The sequence below is a fragment of the Lampetra fluviatilis genome, chromosome 18 (assembly GCF_964198595.1).
Source record: "Lampetra fluviatilis chromosome 18, kcLamFluv1.1, whole genome shotgun sequence".
Lineage (NCBI taxonomy): Eukaryota > Metazoa > Chordata > Hyperoartia > Petromyzontiformes > Petromyzontidae > Lampetra > Lampetra fluviatilis.
Window position 1 is genome coordinate 12,936,116 of NC_136292.1, and position 13,190 is coordinate 12,949,305.

Genomic DNA, 13,190 nt, shown 5'->3' on the forward strand with positions numbered 1-13,190 from the left:
GAGTGATCGTGTGGCAGCGCGGCCTGATTGGTTGTGTAGTGGTAACACGCGCTGGGGAAAACGGATCGTAGGAACAGCGCGGCGTGATTGGTCAACTAAGGAGCGATGCTCACGTCGAGGTCCGCATACACTCCGTCTCCCGTGAGCGGGGACTATATAAGGGGATGCGCACAGGCGCACGGGGAGAGAGTACCAGCGAAGACGGAAGACGGAGGAAGAGGCGGAACCCTGGGACCCGGAGCCGAACGTCCGTGAGAGAGCCGGCTCGTGGGACCCGGAGCCGAACGTCCGTGAGAGATCCGGCTCGTGGGACTCGGAGGTTGTGGCCCACGCCCAAGCCGGGGTGGGCCTGTAGGCTTCACGGACGTTACGGAGTCAAGAGCAGTGTGTGTAGCCGGAGGGATAGAAGCTACACGAGTCAGGTGCAGTGTGTGTAGCCGGAGGGATAGAAGCTACACGAATCAGGTGCAGTGTGTGTAGCCGGAGGAATAGAAGCTACACGAGTCAAGTGCAGTGTGTGTAGCCGGAGGAATAGATGCTACACGAGTCAAGTGAAGTGTGTGTAGCCGGAGGAATAGATGCTACACGAGTCAAGTGAAGTGTGTGTAGTCTGAGGAATAGAGACCACTCGTTGTATAGTGACAAGTCAAGATTTAATAAAAAGTGTGTTACCCGTCAAGGAGTTTCCTGCCGTCATTCAATACTTCACAGGCAACAGAGTCCCCTGGGAGCGACCGGTATTTTTCTGCAAGTGGCAGCAGCAGCAGGCTCCTGTTGCTGCGTCCCGACGGCGTTGTCTACGCAAAACCACAGCCTCCCAGTAAACGTGAGACGTTGGGCCAACGTTGGGCCACATGTTAATGTGCCAACGTTGGGCCAACGTTGGATGTTTACTGGGCTGCTCCCGTACCAGAGCTCCGGTGTGATCACTGCCACCATCTTCGAGATCCTCCGTGGACTCTCCCAGATGCATTCCTCCACTTTCATCTCAATCTACTCCGCTTCACATGGTCCCCACTGAAGCAACTGACGGCTTCAGTCTTTCGCCACTCAATGGGAGGTCACTCCTCCGCTGCTCTAAACTCCCCACCACTGGCTATACTGTTGAGAATTCCCTTCCCTTGTTTCCGTTGACTGATTTTCTCCTCTGCCTCTCTCCACGAGGAGGCTTTGTTTTCACCTTTACCCTCATGCTTTCAAATCCTTGCCATGTAGCCTACTTTTGACTCACATTGTGAAAATAAATCCTTATAAAACATTCCTAGGCAATCATCTTCTTCGTATGTTGTAGTAGAGCAACCACTTTAATTGTACCTTGAAGTGGTTGAGCCTGATAATTACGTCAGTAGTGGAGGGTATCGCTGTGAAGTTGCCTCCTTTGCGTATATCTCTGTGTGAGTATATGGGTCTCTATGTTGGTCTATGGGTGAGTTTATGGTTTTATATCTGAATCTATATATCTGTCTAAGTCTATGGGTCTCTATGTGAGTATATGGGTCGCAGTGAGAATCGATAGATCTCTGCAAGTCTATGGGTCTCTATGTGAGTATATGGGTCGCAGTGAGAATCGATAGATCTCTGCAAGTCTATGGGTCTCTATGTGAGTCTATGGGTCTCAGAAGAAGTATCTCGGCCTCGCCGTGCGCTGCGTTGCACCGCTAGTCGAGTAGATAACCACGTGTTCAATAAACCCTCGGAGCCAGGATGACCGTCCAACTCCGATCGTCATTTATTGATTGTAACAGATAAAACTGGTGAGAAAACACAGATACAGCATCTGTTATAATTCGGAAACACCCACACAATGAACACCACAGCATCAGAACATTGTCTCAGATAACAATAGATCCTGGAAGGACCAGGCCCCCACATTACCCCTGAACAACTAGACAAAGGCACAAGCTGGTGCGTTGCATACAGGCACATAGTGTATTCATCCCACTGCACCCCAAATGTACAGCATTACACTTAACACTAAACTGTGGATGAGATACTTCGTCATCACTCTCAGGATCGCAACATAGGCACAAGTCTGACTCGACCTTCTAAATCCAAGTAACATCCACAATAAGGAAAGTCACAGGCTTCGTTACTAACTAGGCCTCGTATTTACTACAACGACTTAACGGCACCATAAAGGCATTTACATTGCTATAACGGTCATTCCAACATTACAACAGCATTTCCAATATTATAGGAATATAAACAACTTACAGATAATGCTTCTTAAGCTCCCACAATGGACAAGTGCGGCTGTGTTCTCACTGAGATGCGATGCGTGCCGCCATCTTAACTTATCTGTGTAATGGCTGACGCCCGCGTGGTACAGTGGAAATCTAACATCGTCACTTCCTGGTCACGTGACCAACATTAGCATCAAAAAACAGGAACTTCCTGTGAACGTACGCTCCCCATCTGCCGTGAGGCAAGACAAGAAGAAAGAGATCTATGGAGTCACACTGAGTATGGCTGATGTTGAGGGAGAGCAACAGTTGTCATTTGACATTGAGGTGGTCGATGAGCCTGATGATTGAGTCCGGGAGAAGGGGAGTGGTGTATGATGGCTGTGATGGTGTCTCCTCCTTCGTGTTTGTGAATCGGGCACCGAGTTGCCGTTATCGTGGTTCTGTTCTGGGTGACCACAGTCGCACGCGGCAGAGTAATTTATTTTGAATTGTCTCTGTTCGCTTGACCAGTTGTTGGCCAGCGCGTATCGTGGAAGATCAGAATGATCCTGATGCGCATGCCCTCTCCAGACATGCACTGCATCTTTTGACGCGGTCATACACTGTCCATACACATCCACATTGCACCTCAACAGTAAACAACGTATTTGGTAATGCTGCGTTGGCATGCCAACGCTGGTTGACGTTGGCATGTCAACGTTGGCCCAACGTCAAGCAACCCAAAGTCAGCCAAAGTTGGCATGCCACCATTAAACCAACGTTGAACCAACGTTATGTGGAGTTGGCATGCCAACTTTGGCCCGACCTCAACCAACCTAACGTCAGCCAACGTTGACGTTGCTATGCCAACGTTAGCCCAACGTCAACCAACGTTGAGTCAACGTTCCACATGAACTGGGGGTGCAAAGGCACATATAACGAGAAACGCAACGGCGTCATTGATGAATGAGTAGAGTGATGTTGTTCTGTACCTCGTGTTGTACTGTACGTTGTTGTACTGTACCTCGTGCTGTACTGTACATTGCTGTACTGTACCTCGAGCTGTACTGTACATTGTTGTACTGAACCTCGTGTTGTACTGTTTATGGTGCTTGTGGCTTCCCGAGAGGAGCAGCCTCCAAAGAACCCCAACCCCCTATATATTGGGCGACGTTTCGGGCAATGGCCCTTATTCATATTGTGATATGAAGGGCCGTTTAAAAATAGAAATATATATTTTAAGGCCCGTGGTGTAAATTATTGGCAAATGTTTTTGGACAATCACGTTGGTTTATAAACACTGCCACAGCTACACAACACACACGGAATGGCATATTATGACAAAATAATAGGTTTTACTCTTTCTGGCAATAAAACAGGTGGAATGGCCTCGAGGGTGTCACCATGGTGTAGCGACAGTGCCGAGTGAGGAGTGCTACTGCAAGGGCGGAGCCCGGGTATTACAGAGAGAAAGGTCACGTGAGGGCGTGACAGCCAGGTGATCCCGAGAGGGCACGTGACCGGACGAGAGGGGCAGGGGGGCCCCCAGATGGGGGTGAGAGGATCACGTGATGGGGACCCAGAGTCCCACGAGGGTTCTGGAAGGGGGCGTGGCCAAGGGAGGAGCCCGGCCACACCGGACCAGTTATAAGCGGGGTCCCAAGAGGGATCTCGGCGGTTAAACTCTGGGAGTGAAGTCGCCATCCTCGAACCTCGATCCTCAGTCTCCGGTCTTCACGCGTGGACCATGCAGCCTGTCAGCTGTCCTGGTCCGACTCTACAGTTATCCCTCCGAGTGTTAGTTAAGTTAGCCGTGGTGGTCACCACCCTATGTTGTTATCCTGTTAGAGTTACCTGTTGTGTTAAATAAACGTGTTGCCTCCACGTATTGCGGCTCATTGGGAATTGTGGGTCAAATTTCAGTGACGGTGGGCATTGGGGACATCCAGTTGACAGGGCCGGTTCTCGTTTCAGAATCCCTGGCCGTACCCTGTCTACTGGGTATGGATTTTTTGGTTAAAATGCCCCTGAAAATTCTCGTCGACCAAGGTTGCATTGAATTTCCTTCTGGCCGTCGTATGGCAATTTTTTCTTCCCCCACCCGGTTGCGCACGGCTCACACCACGGTCAAAGTGCTGTAATTCCACCTGGTATGCAAATGTTGGTACCCCTGAGACTGCGCAAGCTGCTCGACAGGGCCGACACTGCCGGGGGGATCCTGTTCGGTCCCTCAAATACAGCAACTAGGGGTCTGACTTTGGTGGTTGCGCAAACACTCGCGTCTGACGACCTTTTATCTAGGTCCTCAACGCAGGGTTAGAAGCGTCCGTAATATGGGCGGGGCACTGTCCTGGCCCACGCGTCGGCCATGGGTTGCGACGGGCTCATTGTCGGGGGTGTGGGGGTCGGGTTGAGAAGGGATACAAAGATGGGGGGAAGTGGATTGAGGATCTCTGCTCCGAGAATCCTGAATTGTCCGACGTGCAGAGGGCTGAGTTGCATTCGTTTTTGCTGGAGTTTTTTGACATTTTCAGTAAAAGCAAATACGACATTGGTCATACTACCATTTTGAGCCACCACATGAATACGGGAAACGCTGCCTTAAATTTGTCATAACCCTTACAGATTAAACCCCAAGGAAAAGGACCATGTGCGTCAGGCGGTCGACGAGATGTTGGCTGCTGACATCATTGGTCCTTCTAACAGTCCGTGGGGAGCTCCCATTGTTCTTGTTAAAAAACACGACGGGAGTTTGCGTTTCTGCATTGACTTTCACGTACCCTCTACCACGTATGGATGACTCGTTGGATGCTCTGTCAGGGGTGCGATTATTTTCCACGCTTGATTTGCTGTCAGGATTTTGGCAGCTGACCCTAGATGACAACTTGTGGCCCAAAACTGCGTTCCGTATGCCACAAGGGCTTTTAGAGTTTAACCGGCTCCCGATGGGTCCTCACTTGGCTCCAGCCACATTCCAGAGGCTCATGTAGCTGGTGTTGGCGGGACTCCTGTCTAATATACTTGGAAGATGTGATTGTTTTTGGTCGCGCATTTGAGGAACATCTGCAACGGTTGCGGGCGGTCTTTCTTAAATTTAAACCCCAGAAGTGCCACCTGCTCTAGAAGTCAGTGTGGTACCTGGGCCACGTAAGTGAGGCGGGGATAGCGACTGATCTCGAAAAAACCGTGTGCGTGCATAAATAGCCGACCCCAAAGTCTGTAGGGGAGGTGCGGAGTTTTCTTGGATTCGCCTCCTACTACTGTCAGTTTGTACCCGGATTCGCTGCCATCACGAAACCCCTCCACGCTCTCATGGCCAAGAGGCAGAAATTTCACTGGGGGGAGGAGGAGGAGGAGGCAGTGTTTGTTGGGCTCCGAGATATTTTGGTTAACGCCCCCCTGCTTAGATACCCCGATTTTTCGCTGCCCTTTCTTCTTCACATGGACGCCAGTAACACCGGCATCGGCGCCATGTGGTCGCAGGTAGTGGACGGAGTGGAGAGCATAGTGGCGTATGGCAGCAGAGTCCTGTCACCGGCCGAGCAGCACTATTGTATCACGCGACGGGAGCTGCTGGCCATGTTTTTTTTTATCCAACAGTACCGTCCATACCTCTGTAGGGGTCTTACGGAGGAGATATGTGTAGAGGTGATATGTATGGGATCGTATGAGAAACTAGCACAGTGGGCGGGGCTTCGTGAGCACACGGGAGGGTGCTCGCAACGACGTCCGCACAGGGCCCACCCCAGCGGGGAGGGGTTCAAGATATAAGGGGATGAGCCGGAGGGCTCGGGGCAGAATGTGTTGGTAACTCTTGAAGATTGAAGACTGCCTAGTGAGAGCCCTGGTCTCCCCTGAGACGCCGCCCTTGTAAGGGCCGCGCAGGACCGAGCCAGTGGCGGGGCCCCGTGAATCAGAGCAAGGACTCTGGGACTCCGGGTGCCGTAGCCCGACTCACCAGTGTCGGGCCAGACAGCCTCCCCTAGCCCAGAGATTGGAGGATTAAGAGGCAGGTCAGGGTAGATAGCCGTGTGTTCCCAGCTATCCGGGTGAGGGGGCCGTTACCCCCTCCAGTATTACGTGTCCCCTGTGCTTATTGTAAATAAACGTCAGTGTGCCTCAACCCCGGGTGTCGATCTGTATTCGACGGTACTACATCTGGCGTCAGAAGTAAAAACAACAACGAACATGGACACGCGCCGAACAGCTCGGGCCGGGGTGCAGGAGGCGGAGGACACCGCGGGAAGTGCGGTACCAGAGACGGCTGATGGGGGCAACGAGCAGCCGGGACCGAATGCACCATTACCGGGGCATCGGGAGGAAGGGGAGTCGCTGTCCGACGGACTTCGGCTGGTGCACGCGAGATTGGCGGAGCTGCTGTACGCTGCTGCCGCCACACTCGAGACCATCACTCGGCTGGGGGCTGCTGGACCACCGCGGGGCGAGGACGGCCGACGGCCGTTGCGCCTTCCCGCCATTTTTACCGACGGCACTTTTGAAAGTCCCGCCATCGCCGCTGCAGCTGCCGAGGGCGTGGCCAACCTCAGCCTGGGGTCCGACATCGGCTCCGCTGGGGCTGCCGCGTCACCACCTTCGGACGGAGCGTCACTACCTGCGCGACAGGCGATTACATCTGTCGTTCGGGCTGACGCTCAGCCGAGTTGCGGCGACAGCAAAGTGCGGGCCTCCACGGCGGTCGCTGCGCTACACCAAAGGCTGCCCCCGCTGAAGGAGTTTGTGGCTGAGGACGGCGACTGGGGGGGATTCCAGCGGCGCTTCCTCGCGCATCAAGAGATGGCGGGGTGGTCAGACGCCGAAGCCCTCTGCGCGCTACCGGCGCTCCTTGACGGCGATGCCCTCGCCGCTCTTACGTCCGCACCGAGGGACAAGCGCTCTACTCTTCAGATGGCGCTGCAATTGCTGGCTGGGGTCTACGGACCTTCGGCGGAGTGTAGGCAGCGATTCTACGATCGCCAGCGGGGTGCGAAGGAGTCGCCCCTCGCCTACCGTACGAGCCTTCTGGCGCTCGCAAAGACGGCCTTCCCTCGTATGGATGACCAAGGCGTCGACGCCATGGTCACCGAGAAGATCCTTCTGCTGGCGGACGACCTGGACGTCGCTATCGTCGCGCAGGAGGACGCAGAGATGGGTTCCCTCCAAGCGGCGCGGCTCCTCCACGCCAACCTCCTGTCGCAGCGAAGGAAGGCCAGCAGGGCAGCGGCCGGGCGTACGATGGCTGCCATCACCCCACCGACGGAGGAGGTCTACGCCGCTGACTTCCGACAGCAGCAGCGGATGGGAGTACGGGCGGACCGGGATGGGTCGGCCCGCTCCGACCGCACGTCTTCACCACCTGCGCTCCCGCGCTGCTATAACTGCGGCATCCGGGGCCACGTCGCTTCGGGGTGCCGCTCCCCTCGACAGCGCGGGACGACGCCTCGCCGGGACGCCGGTCCTCCTCCTCCTCCCAAGCTCTACCGACATGACCCGGCGAGTCGCGGCACCCCACATGTTTGGCCGAAGCACACACCCGTTACACATGTACACACCGCAACGAACGGGGGGCCAACATTGCACACCGTGGGGCCAACACGAACCACTATGGGGACCCAAATCGAACCCGCCCAGTGGTCCGTGTTGGCCCATCGCGTTCTGGCTGCGCCGTCGGGGTCGTCGGCCGTAGTAGGGTATATTGACGGGGTCGAAGTGCGTATCCTTGTCGATACAGGAGCATCGGCGACCATCATTTCGGAACTAATATACAACATTCTCCCTGTCCAAAGTCGTCCCTTGCTACCGGTTCATGTCCCATTCTACGCTGCTAACGGGGGCTCATTGGGTATCATGGGTCAGATTCGCGCGCAAATTTCCATCGGTGATATTAAATTGTCCGGCCCTATTTTCGTTTCCTCCTCGCTGGCGGTTCCGTGCCTGCTGGGAACGGATTTCTTGGGCAAAATGCCGATTCGGATTATGATTGATCAGGGTTGCATTGAGCTCCCGTCGGGACGACAGATGGCGTTTTTGCCCTCCCCTACTATGGATCGGTCGGCGTTCGCGACGGTACCCGCGTTTGTAGTTCAAACGGTTCGCGTGCCGCCGGGGGCACAAATGTTGGTGCCCCTAAAGCTTCGTAGACCATTCACTAAGGGTGTTGGGGACCAGGGTATCCTGCTGGGGCCGTCTAGGGCTGGGGTTAGCGGGCCGCATTTGATTCCCGCTCAGACCATCGTAAGGGGGGACGGGGACCCCTTCATCGCGGTCCTCAATGTGGGGTCGCAGGCCGTGGTAATTCCCCAAGGGACCGTGCTTGCTCACGCAACGCCGGTGCCCTGTGGGGAGTCTGTCGCAAATCACGTGCGCGCTGCCACTCTGCTGACTCCACATTCGGACACCGATGAAGGGTGGCTTGAGGCGCTTTGTGCGGGTTCGACGGACCTGTCGGATGCAGAGCGTCAAAAACTTCGGACACTATTGCGCGAATTTGCCGATGTGTTTAGTCAAAACAAATTCGATCTGGGCTGCACCCATTTGCTGCGTCACCATATTGATACTGGTGACAGCGCGCCCATACGCCAAAATCCCTTCCGGCTGAGTCCCGCCGAGAAGGACCATGTCAAATCGGCTGTTGATGACATGTTAGCCGCCGATATCATTTCCCCCTCTACCAGCCCGTGGGGAGCACCGATCGTTCTGGTAAAGAAACAGGATGGATCGTTGCGGTTTTGCGTCGATTTTCGCCGCCTCAACAAAATTTCCGTTGCTGACGCATACCCGCTTCCCCGTATTGATGAATCGCTCGATGCCTTGGCGGGGGCGCGATTCTTCTCCACATTGGATTTGCTTTCGGGATTCTGGCAGCTTCCTCTGGACGATGAATCTAAGCCAAAAACTGCATTCCGTACACCACATGGTCTCTTCCAATTTAACCGGTTGCCGATGGGATTACACTCGGCGCCGGCGACTTTCCAGCGATTGATGGAATTGGTCTTGGCTGGATTGCAGTGGGATTCGTGTTTAATCTATTTGGACGACGTTATCGTCTTTAGCAGAACATTTGACGAGCATCTCCAGAGGTTGCGGGCCGTTTTCCTCAAAATGCGGGCTGCTAATTTGAAATTTAAACCTCAAAAGTGTCATTTGTTGTGCGAATCGGTACGTTATTTGGGGCACATCGTAGGACGCTCGGGTATTGCTACCGATCCCGCCAAAACGCAGTGCGTCAGCTCCTGGCCGACTCCCACCTCGGTGGGAGAGGTCAGGAGCTTTGTTGGTTTTGCGTCATACTACCGACGCTTTGTCGCGGACTTTGCCACCATTGCTAAGCCCTTGCACGCTTTGACGTCAAAGGGGGTCCGCTTCCATTGGGGACAGGAGGAGGAGGCTGCGTTCCGCTCACTTCGGGACGCTCTGGTTAATGCCCCTCCCCTGGTTTATCCCGATTTTTCGAAACCCTTTGTGCTCGATACCGACGCGAGCAACACAGGTATTGGGGGCGTACGGTAGCCGAGTGTTGTCTCCAGCGGAGCAACGATATTGTGTCACGCGTCGGGAACTGCTGGCAATTGTCTACTTCATCCAGCAGTACCGGCCATATCTGTATGGACAGTGTTTCACCGTCCGTACAGACCATGCGGCGCTACAGTACGCCCTGCGAGTCCAACAACCATCGGGACAATTGTCTCGATGGCTGGAGGTTCTCCAGGATTTTGATTTTGAGACCACGTACCGTAAGGGCGTTCGCCACACCAACGCGGACGCCCTGTCACGCATGCCGACCATCCCCGAATGCGCATGCCTCCTGGGGTCTGGTCGGTGCAGGCACCCTGCTGAATTGCCTGTTCCGGTCTTGGCGGCTGCTGACGATGCAGCATCAGTGACAAATTCCATCGCACACCAGGGTTCTGATTCCCTGTTGGGGTTGCCTGCTACGGAATGGGGTCGGTTGCAAATGGAAGATACTTCCCTCCTTGCGTTGCGCCGCCGCGTCAGGGGCCGGGGGCGGGGGAGGGGTGATGCCGACGCATGGGAAATGCTCGGTGGCTTATTAATGCATTGGGACGGCAAATCCCATCGACACCGGCTGGTGGTCCTTTCGGGGTTACGGGGTAGGGTGGTGTGGGCCGCTCATGAGCGCCTCCTCCACCTGGGCACCCAAAAGACCTTGGCCTTGCTCCAACTTGATTTCTTTTGGCCGGGCATGACAAGGGATGTTGGGGATCTATTAGGATCGTGCCCTAGGTGTGCGCAGCGCAAACCACCAGCGAAGGAGTCGAACCTATCAGGGTTTCCCGGGTGAACGAACTCGTCGCGCTGGACATTCTAGGACCGTTCCCCGCCACCCCCAGGGGAAATAGGTACTTGCTAACCGGTGTTGAATATTTCACGCGCTGGCCTATGGCCTGGCCCCTGGCCAACCAGTCGGCAGCAGCCATCGTGGAGGCCTTTGTCCAGGGATATGTCCTTGACAAAGGTGCTCCCGAGCGGCTGCTGACCGACCAGGGTAGAAATTTTTCAGGCAAATTGCTCAAACAGGTCTGTGAGATCCTTGGCACTAAAAAGATTCGCACCTCTCCATATCACCCACAAACCGACGGGATGGTCGAGCGGTTGCATCGTACCATCACGTCGATGTTGTCGCAGCACGTTTTTGACTCACAGACAGATTGGGATTTGAAAATTTAGGGGGTCCTGTCAGCATACCGGTTGGCCCCCCATGCTGCGACAGGATTTTCCCCCTTTTTCCTTATGTATGGCCGCGAACCGGAGCCACCTGTTCAGGCCCAACTGCAGATCCCGGCGCCGCAGGGAAAAACTCAATTGGCCGAACATGTTAAATTCAACCTGCAAAAATTAACGGAGGCACGGGATGCTGCCATGCAGAATTCTGCCAGGCGGCAGAGGGCTAATGAGCGCCTCAGAATGGGTCACGCGCATGTGATACAGTGGAAGCCGGGGGACAGGGCATGGTTGCACTGTCCCCAGGTACCGCTCGCGTCCTCCTCTAAACTGCTGCGACCGTGGCGAGGTCCCGTCGAGGTGGTTGAGGTCCTGAGACCTCAGTGCGTGCGCATTCAATGGGGGAGGCGCCGGTGGTTTGTACACCCCTCCAGGCTAAAACCCTTCGTTGCGGTGCGAGATCCCACTACACACGCGCGTGGCCAAACATGTGGGGGGGCGTCCGACTCAGAGGGGTCTTCTCCGTTGCTCTCGCCTAACGTGCGGCCGGCTGTCCCACCCCCAGGTGCACCGGGAGTGACGGGCTCACGCCCGACGACCCCCGCAGGTGATGCTGAGGGTCTTGCGACGTCAGCAACAGACTCGCTCGGTGATGAACACCTGCCGGCCGACGACCTGCCGGCCGGGCCTGTCCCGTGTGACGGGCCTGCGGCGAGGACGCGCGCAAAAATGCGCAAACTCTTGTGAAAAAAAAAAAGAAGAAGAAAAACATTTTTATTTTTTTGCATCTTTTGTGGGTTCTCTTTCCGGTGTACATTCGCATGTTGTGCTCACGGTGTGGGGCGTCCGTGCTGTGTTCCCGGCACGTGCCACGTTGCGTTGTACGATTGTTGGGCGTGCTGTGTGTGTGTGTTGTGTGTGTTCTGTGTGTTCTGTGTGTTCTGTGGGTGCTGGGGGGGTTCCAGGAAGAGAAACACGTGTATATACGCTCGTCCTACGGATTTTGTATTTATTCGGGGGGGGTTCGTCGGGTTACTTTTCCTTCCTGTTGTTCTTCTCGTTGCGTTATTGTTAAAGAAAAAAAAAATAATGAGGCACACGCTGGGGCGGATGGAGATGGTTTAAACTTTTATTGTCAATGTTGCAGCCGGGACGGCTGCGAGCTGTACAGGGGGGGGTGATGTAGGGGTCTTACGGAGGAGATATGTGTAGAGGTGATATGTATGGGATCGTATGAGAAACTAGCACAGTGGGCGGGGCTTCGTGAGCACACGGGAGGGTGCTCGCAACGACGTCCGCACAGGGCCCACCCCAGCGGGGAGGGGTTCAAGATATAAGGGGATGAGCCGGAGGGCTCGGGGCAGAATGTGTTGGTAACTCTTGAAGATTGAAGACTGCCTAGTGAGAGCCCTGGTCTCCCCTGAGACGCCGCCCTTGTAAGGGCCGCGCAGGACCGAGCCAGTGGCGGGGCCCCGTGAATCAGAGCTAGGACTCTGGGACTCCGGGTGCCGTAGCCCGACTCACCAGTGTCGGGCCAGACAGCCTCCCCTAGCCCAGAGATTGGAGGATTAAGAGGCAGGTCAGGGTAGATAGCCGTGTGTTCCCAGCTATCCGGGTGAGGGGGCCGTTACCCCCTCCAGTATTACGTGTCCCCTGTGCTTATTGTAAATAAACGTCAGTGTGCCTCAACCCCGGGTGTCGATCTGTATTCGACGGTACTACACCTCTATGGCAGGGCCTTTGAGGTACGCTCGGACCATGCTGCTCTCCAGTACGCGTTGCGTATTGAACAGCCATCTGGTCAGCTCTCCCGATGGTTAGAGGTCCTTCAGGACTACTCATTTACAGTTTCCTACCGGAAGGGTGCTCGGCATATAAATGCGGATGCGCTATCGTGACTGCCGCTGGGTGATGGGTGCATGTCTCATGGGATCGGGGCAGTTTAGACCAGCTGCGGAAGTGTCGTCTCCCTGCGTTGTGGCGTCGGCGGATGTTCCACCCCCCAATGGTTCAAATTCTCCGGAAGCGTGCGATGCCACCATCGGTTTGTTACATGCTGAATGGGGGCGCCTCCAGGCGGAGGATGCCTACTTGTAAAAAATGCGGTGCCGCATAATGGACGCCCGGGAAGGGGGGAACCGACGCGGGGTAGCCCCGCTCATTCTAAAGGGGGGGTCTGCTGATGCGCTGGGATGGTGGGTTGCACCGTTATAGTATTGTTGTGCCCACGGAGTTGAGGGGTAAAATAATTGTGGCGGTGCACAAACGCATAATGCACCTGGGCATTCGTAAGACCCTAGCAACCCTCAGGCTCGACTTCTTCTGGCCCGGAATGTCGGGTGATGT